General features: G+C 42.8%; 1 protein-coding gene across 5 annotated transcripts in view; it reads left to right on the forward strand.

Moving 5' to 3' along the window:
• Positions 1–13,332, forward strand: part of KIAA1958 (KIAA1958 ortholog) — a 114,545-nt gene that overhangs the window by 11,486 nt on the left and 89,727 nt on the right. For 3 of the 5 annotated variants that reach the window (XM_073345663.2, XM_073345653.2, XM_073345658.2), the window contains one exon: positions 5,221–5,403. The exons of 1 other annotated variant lie outside the window; for it this stretch is intronic. The gene's annotated coding sequence lies outside the window, so the exon portion shown is untranslated. The remainder of the gene's footprint in view (positions 1–5,220; positions 5,404–13,332) is intronic. One more of the 5 variants, XM_073345654.2, reaches the window with a different exon arrangement.

Consider the following 13,332-nt stretch of genomic DNA (forward strand, 5'->3'; position numbering starts at 1 on the left):
GCATGCTAAAAATAGATGAGTAGCCACGGGGGTGCACATGGCGGAGGGGCTAGCTGCCCAAGTACGTACCTGGGGTCTCCGAGGGAACCCTCCTCTGGGCAGTTAGCTCCTCCTCCTGCTCATGCCACAGTGGCTAGACCTCTATTTTTATTGCACTAGCTCACTCAAATCTAGCACAGGTATGTCTCCTTGAGCTGGAAATTACATCTCCAGCTCAAAGTGTAGGTGTACCCTAAGGCTTTTGGGGTTGCATTGCAGTAAGCTGAGCTGCTCTATGAATTCTTTCCCTTTCTGGGCACATGGAGGAAATTGTGAGAAAGCATTGGAGGACTAGCAGCACCTAAGTGGAGGTAATCTGTGTCCACACTGCAGGGTTGCTAATAGCTTATGAGATGTGCTAACTCCAGTTTTAACCTATATCAGGGTAATCAATTGTTTTTTGCCAAGGTCCAAATTTCTTGGTCAGGGTATAGTCAAGGTCCAGACTCCAGAGAAAATTAATACAAAAATAATAAGGATACTAATAAGTAAAAGATGTCATGGTCTGTTCAAAAGCATCTGGTGGTCTGGATTTGGTCTCAGTTCACCTGTTGACTGCCCCGGTATATCCTTTGACAGGCCAGCCAACTTGAATTAAAAGCACCAATGCACTTGGGTTAAGTCCGTTTGTGTAGGACAGGACCCAACTTAAAGGCAAACTCTAGTTAGCATTGCAGGGATGATAAGCTCCAACTGTCTGACCCTAGCTGTAAAACAGAATAGCCCATGTCTATTTCTCAGGGATATTGTGAGGAGTAATCCATTAATGTCTGTAAAGTGCTTGGAGTTATGTGGAAGAGCAGTGCTAAAGAAGTTCAGAGGAAATTAATTTTTATAATGTAACTTCTGTTAACCTAACCATGTCCCTTTAATAAATGGAAACAGAGGTGCTGGGCTGGGAAGCCAAAAGTGGCTGTAAAAGTTATAGGAAAGCACAACATTATTTTGCTGAAAATTATTTATACTCCTGTTCTTTAAATCCTTTGCTATTGCAACAGATATATAAATAGCATGTCTGCATTTGTGTTCTCTGCCTGCTCTCTCATTGGTGGCCTGGGTTGTTTTTTCTTGGACATGTCTTCAGCTTTATCCTTCTCATATATACCACTGATACTAGCCCCCCTCCAAAGATGGTCTCCGGGGGCTAATTCAGGAAAGTATGTAGGCGGTGGTTAAGTCCATCCTTATTCAGAACAGTACTTAAGCACATGTTTAAAGCTAACCACAGGTGCAAAGTTAACCATGCTAAAGTGATGTCTACGGGACTTAAGAATGTGCTTAAGTGCTGTTCTGAATAGGGAGGTTTAGATGAAATGACTATAAGCTAGGTGCATAGATAGTCTCACCTTTGGTCAGAGTGTACGTGTGGAAAATTTCAGCCCAAAAGGCAAATGTTTTGGGATGAAATGTGAAAAAAGTGAAATTTGGGGATGAAATGTGAAATTGGTACTCTTTTTTATAATCTTACCTATAGCAGTTGTAGCCTGTACCTGCTTTACATCTTGGCATCTTTTCCCCATAGATCTTCCAAGTTTTCACTGGATTTAATTTATTTGCACTAACAATTTGAAGGGATACTATTTAACTCTTTGTTCTAATTTCATATTGCCCCAGTATAAAATGCACTTGCACGCCGTGTGCTTCCTCATGCTGGTCTGAAATTTAACATACAGACTGGATTTGAAAAATTCCACTTGAACTTGTGCAGTTTTAGAGACAGCTATGAGGTGTCCATGACATGGAATGATTCTGTGCTGTAGCCAGACGTTTTTCTGTAGACTTCCTTTACGCTCACTTTGCTGAAATGGGTAATGTCACTGTAACTGGACAGGAATTTGAATTGGATTTATTATAGGGTAAAATGGAAGGTGACCCAGCTTTTCCCCATAGAGCCAAACCCTGGGTCTGCCTATGCTAGAGTGGGAAGGTGTAAATTCCAGCTTGAGGAGACATGTCAGCACTAGCTCTGATTGAGCGAGTGCACTAAAAATAGAAATGTAGCCATAGAGGCAGGGATTAGCTGCCCTGAGTATGATCCCATCTGAGTATGGCTAGCTGTCCCAACTATGATCCCCTCCTGCCACTTGTGCTCTTATGGCTACACTTCTATTTTAATGTGCTAGCTTGATCTGAGCTAGTGTGGGTTAGTCTCCTCCATCTGGAATTTACACCTTCCATGTAGACATGTCTGATGGAGCTAGAGACTGCCACAAATTGCTTCCCTACCAATGGTTGGCTGCCCGAAATGAAGCTGGCTCCATTCATTGGCATCTAATGTAATCTTTTGCCACAAGAAGAGACAGCTCAATAGCATGAGAAGCATCAGTGCCTAGTGGACTGAGCACAAGGGGCTCTTCTGTTTTAATTCCAGCTCTGACACTTACTTCCTTTGTGGCATTGATCAAATCACTTATGTTTTGTGACTTAATTTCCTTATCTGTAAAATGGAGATGATGATGATGATTATAATGGACACTTATTATACCCACCCAACAGGGATTTTGTGTTGGTGAATCAGATAACGTTTCCAAAATGCAATATAAAAATTAGTTTTGCCAACACATGAAGACTGGGGAAGACATGGGAGAGAGACGTGAAAACAAAAGTGGCAGAAAAATGGCACTCTGGAGCAAAGAACACGTAAAATAGAAGGGGGATAGACAATGTAATTGGTACACTTTTTCTTCCAAGAGACCTGCATGCAAGTTTGTCCCAGGATGGTAGAGAAATATGTTAGTGAAAATTAGCTGACACACCTCTAATCCGGAACTTTTCATAGTTGTTACACGCAGTGTGTCTTTTTGGATCCAGGACTGACTATTGACCATTCTATACCTCAGATCTGTATGTTTGGGGGCAGTGGAATTCTGAATTTGGTGGTGGAAGGCAAGAAGCAAAATGGGGGAGAAAGCATTTCTTTGCACACTTATATTACATAGTTCTGATTGATTGCTGTTGAACTCGCTTGAATGCAAGTAATTTTACCAGGTGACCTGTATTCAGCGTAGGGAAATACGGTCACCCTAAATACAGCAGAATCTCCTCAGATTTCTCTTATCTGCATAGGGCATGAATGTCTTTAACGTCTTCTTTTGACTCTATATGGCAGCTTTACATGAACAAAATCTCCCATTTGAAACTTTTGAGGTTTATCCTCTGGCTTACAATTTGCATCCTGTTCGTATTTCTCTTGTTTGTTCTTAACACATTCATGAATAGTTTCATTGGAAGGTTTGGTTGAAAAAGGAGAACATGTAAGCCCTTGACAGGTAGTAAGTTGTGCATTGGCCTTGCGTCCTCTTACACAGTTCAGAGGATAATACTCTTGTTGTTGAGTGTGTAGTGGTCCTGTAAGCAAACGGTGTTTTGCATAAAACTTTCTATGGTTTGTTCATTCTCTTGACTAGACCATTGGCTCTCAATGGTATAAAGAAATGGTTTGTGCTCGATACCATTGCTATTGAGGTAGTGTTGCTTTTCAGCAAAGGTCAATTGCATTCCATTGTCCGATACCAATTTCTTGGGAAATCCTTCTTGAGTGAAGACCAGTGAAAGGAACTTTTATCATTAATTCAGTGGTAACCTTTACAGTGAATGTAACTTCCTACCACTTTGAATGATCATCTACCATTACTATGACAAACCTTTACATAACAGACTGATCTTCTTCAAATGATCCCATTATATCGAGAACCGTTTTCTTTCATGGACAATTGGGATTGTCAACTGGTGTGAGAGGGATACTGAAGGTTTTCGTGACTTATAACTACTTGCACAAGCCATGCAATTCTTTATTATTTCCTCAACCTGCTTGTCCATCCCTGGCCATTAGAAGTCTTGTCACAGTTGTCTTTCAGTTAGACTCCTCCTGAGATGTCCTTCTTGTGCCGGGTGGATCAATCATTCTCTCAGACGTGTAGGCACAACAAAATGGCCAATTCTCAAAATGCATTCATTTACAAGGGACAGTTCTTGTGATACGTGTCTATATGGTTGCAAGTGTTCTGGCATCCTCATCTTATAAGGCCACCCATTGACTATATAAGGCTTTAGGTCCTGAAGTACCTTGTCTTCTCTCATGGCTGTTGCTCACTCTGATTCTGTGATCACTCCTTGAGTTGCAGCAGAGATTTGTGCAAAGACAGTCTCTTCATCATTGTTCACAATTGCACCCTTATGATAAGGTATGGGCAGGCCAAGCAGACAATCTTCAGTGGTGTTCTTGGCACCTGCAAGATACTGTCTGGAAATCTAAGTCCATTACTTTGGTGGCCCATTTGGCAATTCTTGGTGCTGCTAATCCAGAGCCTCATGTGGTAAAGAAAACTGAAAGAGGTTTGTGATCAGATCTTAAGATAAATCTCCTATCCCACGGGTAGGTTCTGAACGTTCTTACTGCCCAGAAACATGCCAGAGCTTCTTTCTCAATGACAGAATAGGAATTTTCTGGATGAGTCAGGGTTCTGGAGGCAAATGCAATAGTGACTTCTTGTCCATTTTTTAGCTGAGTCAAGACAGCAGCATACTCTCAAGCATCTGTTGTGACAATTGTGTGCTTCTCAGAATCAAAAGGGCTAAGAGCTGGGCTGGTGGAAATTGCATGTTTTATCTCATTAAAGCTGTTCTTGCACACTTCATCTCATTCAATCCTCACATCCTTTTTAGGTGATGACTCAAAGGAACTACTTTTATAGTAAATTGCTGTAAAAACATAGAATAGCATTCACACAATCCCAAGAAGGATTGAAATTAGTCCTTGTTGTCAGGCTCTGGTGAATCATGAATGGCTTTCACTAGGTCTTCTTTTGGTTGTATGCCATTCTGAGAGAATGTGAGTACTAGATATGTCAGATTGTACAGAATTGCCATTTCTTGTTGCTGTTGGTAAGTCCTTGTGGCCAAAGCTTTTCTAGAACCTATTTTAGGATGACATCATGTTTGGATACATCTTTGTCATACACTAGAATGGCAAGGTAGGTGAGGTAATATCCAGCTTTTCTTTTCTTGGTCTGAGGAAGCTCGAAAGCTTGTCTCTTGCACCAACAGAAGTTGGACCAATAACAGATATTACCTCACCCACCTTGTCTCTCTAATATCCTGGGACCAACAGAGCTACAACAACACTGCATATAAACTAGAATGTCATCTTGAAAGTAAGTAACGCCCCTTGTCTCTCCAAAGATCCCATGCATCATTCTCTGGAATACGGATGCTGCAGAGACTAACCCAAATGGCATCCACTTGAATTGGAACAAACCTTCTGGAGTGATGAAAGCTGTGTACTTGCGGGATTCTTCCATTAAGGTGATCTGGAGGTAAGCGGCGGATCAATCAAGGGTTGTAAAGACTCTTGCCTCCTTCAAGGTGAGCAGCATTTTGTTGATGTTGGGTAGAGGATGACAATCCACAACACGTTGGAGTTTAGCACGCTCAAGTCCACACGCATGCAGATAGCACGATTAGCCTTCCTGGCAACAATGTCAGGAGAAACCCATTCTGATGAATCAACTGGTTCAATGATCTCTGCTTTGCATAGTTTCAGAATCTCCTCTTTGACTGGTTGTCTCAATGCAATTGGTATGTTTCACACTTTATGCTATACAGGCACCACTTTGTTTTTTAGCTGGATCTTCTGCTTTGAACTTTTTTGTAACACCTGTGGTACCGGTGAAAACTTCTGGAAAGTTGGAGACAATTCCTGTTTATAGCCTATCCTCAGTTTGCAGGACAGGTTCTGTACTATTCAGATCTAATATCATCTGAAGATCCCTTTGATTCTTTCCTAAACTAGAAATTGCCTTTCAGACTACATAGATTTCCCCTTGGGTATTATGGCTTTTGTACTTGAGAGCAGCTGCAAAAAAGACCATTGATGGGGTTGGGAGATACACCATACCCTGGGTTCTTGTCTGGAGGATACAACTCAGTTGGGAGCTGGAAAATAGCACAGTTTAGAGGTGGCTGGGAATTATAGTGTAAGCAGAACCAGAATCCACTAATGTCCTCCTCTCAGGGCCATTGACTCACACTTGGTGGTGTGGTGATCTCCTCTCACATTCCAAACACCATCAGGATTCAGTTCACTATCATCCTCCTGAGTGAAGACTCCAGATAACAACACTGCTGGCAGACTTACAGACTTTTGCAAAATGTCCTTTTTTGTTGCAGTTCTTCCATACTGATTTCTTGGCAGGGCATCCTTGAAAGTCTGCCTTATGACTTGTGAACTGCATCTGTAGCTTTGGTAGCAATGTGGTGTGTGGGAGGCAATGTGGATGTAGACTTGGGAACATTGCAGGTTGCAGTCTTGTACTGGACTGCATTAACCTCTGCAGGCTGGAAGACATCTGGTGTCATGGAAAGTGACTTAGAACAATGGATGGCACTTTCCATTCATCAGATGGTTTCTCCAAGGTAAGTCCTTTTGTCATGAGGAGTCATTCACAAATCTGAAAACTGGTCGTCCTCATGACCATTTGATTTCTGATAATTTCATCTGGGAAACTGGCAAATTCACAGATTGCACTCAGCACACATAATAGAGCTACATAGTGGTTGATGGCATCTGTGCATCGGAATAGAATTTGGAGTGTTTGGCAGCAGCATTTAATAGAGAAATAAAATAACCATCTGGGCTCGGAAAGCAGCACCATACAGATCTTGCCAGATCTTGTGGCAAGTCAGTAATGGGAGGCAGATGCTTGAAGATTCACTGCCCTTCAGGACCAAGGCAATGGAACAGTAAGGCTTTCCACTTTTCTGGAGTGTAAGTAGAAGGTTCTATAGCAAGCGTACAGCTGCTGACGTAACACTTCGGTGGGAAGTTGCTCCCGTGGGAGTAGAGCAGGGGGGGGCAAACTTTTTTGGCCTGAGGGCCACATCGGGTTTCTGAAATTGAATGGAGAGCCGGTTAGGGGAGGCTGTGCCTCCCCAAACAGCCAGGCATGGCCCATCCCCCACCCCCTACCCGACACCCCCTGCTTCTCACCCCCTGACAGCCCCCCAGGGACCCCTGCCCCATCCCCCACCCTGCTGCTCTGGGTCCCCTGACCACCCCCGGACCTCCCACCCCTAACTGCCCCATCCAACCCCCGCTCTGTCCTGACTGCCCCCTCCGGGACCCCTGCCCCCATTCAACCCCGCTGTTCCCCACCTCTGACTGCCCCGACCCCTATCCACGCCCCTGACCACCCCCCAAACTCCCCTGCCCTCACTGCCTGGAGCACCGGAGACTGGCAGCGCGGCTGTACCAGGACAGGCAGCTGCGCCACACAGAGCACCGGGACAGGCCAGGCTCTGCAGCCCCACCGCCCAGAGCATTGCGCTGGCAGCGAGGTGAAACTGCGGGGGAGGGGGGACAGCAGGGGAGGGGCCAGGGGCTAGCCTCCCGGGCCAGGAGCTCAGGGGCCAGGCAGGATGGTTCTGCGGGCTGGATGTGGCCCATGGGCCATAAGTTTGCCCACCTCTGGAGTAGAGGATCGCCTGGAGCAGGCATGAAGAACAGTGAAGGCGGAACTTCTGCCATAGTAATAAGTGTGGAAGCAAGTTGGGGTTCTCAGAACTGCAGAGGAATGTGCTGGCTGGGAAAAGGGAGCCCTATATAGGCACGGCCCCTTTAAATTTCTCTTCTCAGCAAGCAGTATTTGCAGATAGCAGCAGCTTTAGACCTGTGGAGTTTTCCTGGGCGCAGCAACAGAAGATCACAGCAACAGGAATCATGAGGCACTTGGTTAAGTTGGATTTCTGTTTCTCTGTGGTTCTTTTGTGCTTGTTGCCAGTTAGTTCTGTACCTGAACCCCTTTTGAGGAAGACTTGGGAAGCTTTGTAATAGCAAAGGGCAAAGTTTATTCTCCCCTCACTCTTTCACAGAGCTCACATTCTTTCTTTCCTTCTCCTCTCTCTCCTCCTCCTTCCCTGATGCATCCTGGGAATTCTTCTGTTGACTTAGCTACCACCTCTTAGCCCTGGTCTACACTGTGTGTGAGGAGGGGTGGGATCGATCTAAGTTACGCAGCTTCAGCTACGTGAATAACGTAGCTGAAGTTGACGTACTTAGATGGACTTTCTGTGGTGTCTTCACTGCGGTGAGTCGACTGCTGCTGCTCCCCTGTTGACTCTGCCTGCACCTCTCGCGGCGCTGGAGTACAGGAGTCGATGGGAGAGTGCTCGGGGGTCGATTTATCATGTCTAGACTAGACACGATAAATCAACCCCCGCTGGATCAATCGCTGCCCACCGATCCAGCGGGTAGTGTAGACATACCCTGGGTGAGGTGAATTACATTTATCAACAGGAAAATGCCTCCCTTTGGCATAGGTAGTGTCTACTGAAGCTGTAGCACTGAAGCTGTTCTGTTTGTCGTGGTTTAAGTGTGGACATACTCTACATTGCTGGATGAATTCTTCTATCAGCCTAGCTGCTTCCTCTCGAGGGAGTGAATTTACTTCAGTGACGGAAAAACCTCTTCTATCCCAGTAGCAAGTGTCTACACTATAGCCTTACAGCTGCATAGCCACCGCTGTGCCATTGTAGTGCTTGTAGTGTAGACAGACCCTAACTCTCCATGTAGACACCGTTACGGCGTGCCGAAAGTCGCAGAGTGCAGCAAGCTAGTGCGCTGTAGATTCACTTGGCTCGCCACACACTAACTTGCTGCACAGCCAAGCCTTCAGTGTCAATTAGCTTAATACAGGCTCTGGTGACAAATTCAACCCGAACACTGACAGACACAAATTCAAACATGCTAGAGCCTCATGCAGCTCTCTCATTTAATTGTATAAAAATATTTGTAATTTTTTATTCTGCCAGACCCCCCCATTCACACAACTTCCCTTCATGGAGTAATAGTCCTAAGAATTTTATTAATGGTACATTTTCAGATTTTACTACCTTATGAAATTTATACTATGCATTTAATAAACAACATGGTGTTGGATATATGGTGTTGGATATATTTTGGGGATATCGATTTAACAACCAAACAGGGTGGTTAAAGTTTTGTTGAACAGGTTGTGTAAATCTATTGGGATGATAATGACAGACTAAAGATTATATGCCTGTGGGGAATTGGCTGGATACCTTAGCTTTATGAATATTGACATTCTTGATTTCCAGTGTAAAAGCACTTCTTAGATTTATTCTCTATATTCTTTTGTTTTCCCTCCCATCTCTACCCCATAAATCAGATTCACTGACCTGGCTATCTGTCAATGCTCTATGGGTTCAATCCTACATTGTGCTGAGCACGCTGGCTCCAATCCAGCAAAGCACTTAAGGACATGCTTAACTTTAAGTGTGTGAGTAGTCCTACTGAAGTCAGTAGTGTGTATGTGGTAGAACTGGTCAAACAATATTAATGAACAGTGTTACCAGGGAATTATTTTTCCTGTCAATTGCCAAATAATCTGGGAATATATACACTTTTTATTCATTTTTCTCTTTACTCCTGTGTCTAATTAATCTGTTCTGAAATGCAGAGCACTCTGATCATGCTCTGGGGGAGTCAGGCAGGCTTTGGGAGTGGTGCAGTCACAAAAAGCTATCGGACACACACAAAATAGACTTGACTTTACAGTTCTTTTGAAATGCGGGAATATTCATTACATTGAGCCTTGCAATGAAGCTGCTATGCATGATAGTAGAGCATTGTTGGAATATAGAAACAGACAATTTTGTATGGAAGATGGTTTTTCAACGGGGCATTAATTTACAAGAAACATTCCACACTTTAATTGAGCACTTTTAAATACACTGCATCTGCTTTAATAGACTGCTCTCACTGTATGCATATGTACAATCTCATAAAGATAGATAAAAATTGTTTCAGTCTATCTGGAAACCAAGGAGAAATAGCAGCTTAGAGCCATATAGCTATGCATTATTAAACATTGGAAATTTTTGTTTTTGTGTTAACATCCAATACTTCCTTGTTGGCTAGTTAACCCCATAAAGCTAAGTGACCTGGTTTTCAATCAGACACTGAAAACTGTTTTTCTCATGTATACTGTCCTCCTAGCTACTAATTAAATTGTGCTGCTTTGTTAGATTAGCTCTTGGTTTTTACAGGCCATTTAACTCTTGAAAAAGAATTTAAATAGGGTAGTACAATGAGGATTAAAATGAGAGAAATTAAAAACCAGGTATGATTGCTGATTGTTTGCTGATTGATTGTTACAAATTCTACCAGAATTCTTTGCTTTCTATTTATTTAAAAAATGTAAAATGTTTTATAAGGACACAGAACTTGTCCTAGTGGCTCAGCCAATTTATTTATCTACTCAGGCTCCCTGCCTGAAGCAGAAGCCAACACCCAATGCTTCAGTGGAAGCTTCTCTCCTCGCTCCAGTATTTTGCTTATGGCCAAATCCCGATGCTAGTTCCCTGCCCATGTATCCGAACTGGGCACTGGGTAGATGTACAGGGCAAGCAGACTTATTATTTAGATTTGTGGAGGTTTGGCTATAGATTTTATTATGTTTGTATTAATTATTGTTATTGCCGTGCCTTTATGTGCATTAAAAAGTTGCAAAGGTGAATACAGCACTTACATAAGAAAAATCTAGCTGCACCGTGTCTTTGAGTAGCCTGTAAAATGTGTAATTTCCGCAGGTTGACAGTATTGTACACTGCTTACAGCAGGGTTTTCTTTTATTTGTTCTGAATGTGGTAAACTCTTGTTCTTGTGTTGTGGGGCAGAGTGAGTTGCAGGGCTGATGTATTTTCACTGTTCTATTTAACACTTTGACCACTTTAGTCAAATCCTCTCTAAATCTTCTAGGCTAAATAGCCATAAGGTTTTGCCATTCCTCTAACCATCTTTGTTCCTGCCCTTTGGGTCTCTTTAGTTTCCTCAGTATCTCTTTAAGGCAAATATTGTGGGTTTGGTTTTTTTTTAAAGTAAAACTTTCCATTCTCATGACGTGAGATGCATCTTAGCTCAATTTAATATGATTATATTTCCTACCTCTTTCTTTTAGTGCCTTTTCTTAACTTCTGATGTGCACTGAGCAGACGGCTTCATTGAGCCTATCTAAGTTAGCCCTCCAGACTTTTTCTGTAGAGGATCCTGCATGTTGAGATGACCAACTTGCATTCCTCCTCCAAGTCATTAATCAGTATGGAGCCAATCATATGATGAGAGCATGAAGGGGGCCATTTACTAGTGAGTCACATGCCTCCTGTGCGGAAAGGGGCGTCAGCTCTCTCTGCAGCAGAGTTCCTCTTTGTCCCTAGGCCTATTGAAGAGGGAAGGGGCTTGTGGTACATGCACCATCCTAACTCCAAAGCTATAGAGAATTTCCCCATACAGGGAATACAGTCCTAGCCTGTATTAACTTTCTGTGCCCTTCCCCACTCCCAGTAAGGGAATGACCTCTGAGGAGAGTGCCCGAGGCAGCCTCGAGATGTGTGGGGAAGCCCTGGCAGTACAGAGAGCACAGGGCTTCCATGTGGATGAAACTGGCTTCCTGCTGTTCCTCCAGAATTTGTGGAAATTATGGGCCAGCCCTATGGTAGTGGGGGTGTGGGTGGGGGAGGAGGAAACTCTGCTCCATGATACAATGGTTGGGGAGAAATCTTTTGAGAGAGACCTTGTGAGATGAGCGCTTGGGGCCTAAATACCCAATACCATCCAGGGACTTTCTACTATTAACGTGCACATGCCTCCCAATGCTGAGGAGGAGTTGTTCACCTTTACCCTTTGGGTCTGTCTGTGATAACCACGCCATAAAACCATGCACTAGGAGCTTCCACATTCTTACATGGCTCTTTATCTGCTACTCTTATGGATGGGAAAACATGATTGTGGAACTGTGTTTTAGCCTAGGTTAAGCTCGGGTCTGTAATGCGCTTCTAGAAATGTTTTCTCCATGCACCCTGGACATAAGAGAAGAGTTAGAACTCACTCACTCCTAACTAGCGGACAGCATCCTATGCTAGCATTGTCCTTCTTATAATGTGGGCAGGTCCTCTGTTCCCATCACTTAAATAATTTTAATTCATAAAGTTGAACCTTTTCTGTATGGTTATTTATTTTTCCTTCATAATATTTTATAAGGTATCTTATTAAAAGCTAAAAGACCAAGTGGCGAACCCGCATCCATTTTATCCACCATTAGCTACGTTTATTAACTGTTTCTAAGAACTCATTAGAGACTAACAACTTTCCCTTTCACAAGCCACACAGGTTTGACCGTATCAGGTTATATTTGTTCAAGTGTTTCACTATTCTGTCCTTACTTACCCTCTCAGTCAGTGGAATAATATACCGCATATTCTGAAAGCTAATATGTGTATATCACTTTCTCTGTGTTTACAGTTATACTGTAAGGAGTTTAGTAGGATGTCAGCATAAGATTTCTGCTGATATGACATCTTATTTGAACGACGACGACTTGTTTTGGTAGGTTTCTGGGGATTGACAAAAGAAAACAACCTGACAGTTTTTCACATGGCTTGACCCACCCGGTTGTTTAGTGGAAAGTATTTGAGTAGGCGGCAAATGAAATTGCTTTTACATTTTCAAGACACATAAGACAGAAAATAGAAAAGACAGCACTAGATAAACGTGCTGCATATATAATAATATTACTGCCAAGGAAATTTAATTCAGTCTTCAGTGATGGGTTTGGGCAGATGTGTTGCACTGAGTTAGAGATAAGGTAATGCATGTGGTGCGGTCTCAAGTAACTAGGAACGGAATGAAATTGATATTTTGCATTAGTCGTGTATTATTTATTGTATCTGATATAAGCGTACAGCAGATACCTGATACTGCCACCATCTGCATGATATCAGATACTCCCTGTCTATATGGCAGGGAGGAATGGGGGCTATTTTAACTTCCTGCAATAGCCGATGCAGATAAAATTAAATTGACTTAAAAACTTCTACTGTTGCGTTAGTGCATGTTTGGATCAGCTATTGTTTCGCTGAGAAATGCTATAATTTAAAATCGGTGTTTCTACTTGGAGTTAAAAAGTTAGTCCCTAGTAAACTCAGTGCTGTCCTTCAGGGGTTGGTGGTATTAAAAAAATCAGCAATTATGATTAACCCTACAATAACAAACCAGAATTAATGTACGAAGAAAGGAGGAAAATATCTGCAAGAAGACGTTTCAATTTCAGGCTGTTTTTGAAGTTATGATAGACTGGAAAAGGGGAGAGATTTTAACAGTTAAGATGTATACTTTGACTGTATCCTATGAATCGATAAATGTCAATCATATCCTTAGAGGGATGATGAGAGAAGACAGAAATCGTAACTCATGAAACAGCAGGGAAGTTCTCAAACTCT

Source organism: Lepidochelys kempii, chromosome 5 (assembly GCF_965140285.1).
Source record: "Lepidochelys kempii isolate rLepKem1 chromosome 5, rLepKem1.hap1, whole genome shotgun sequence".
NCBI lineage: Eukaryota > Metazoa > Chordata > Testudines > Cheloniidae > Lepidochelys > Lepidochelys kempii.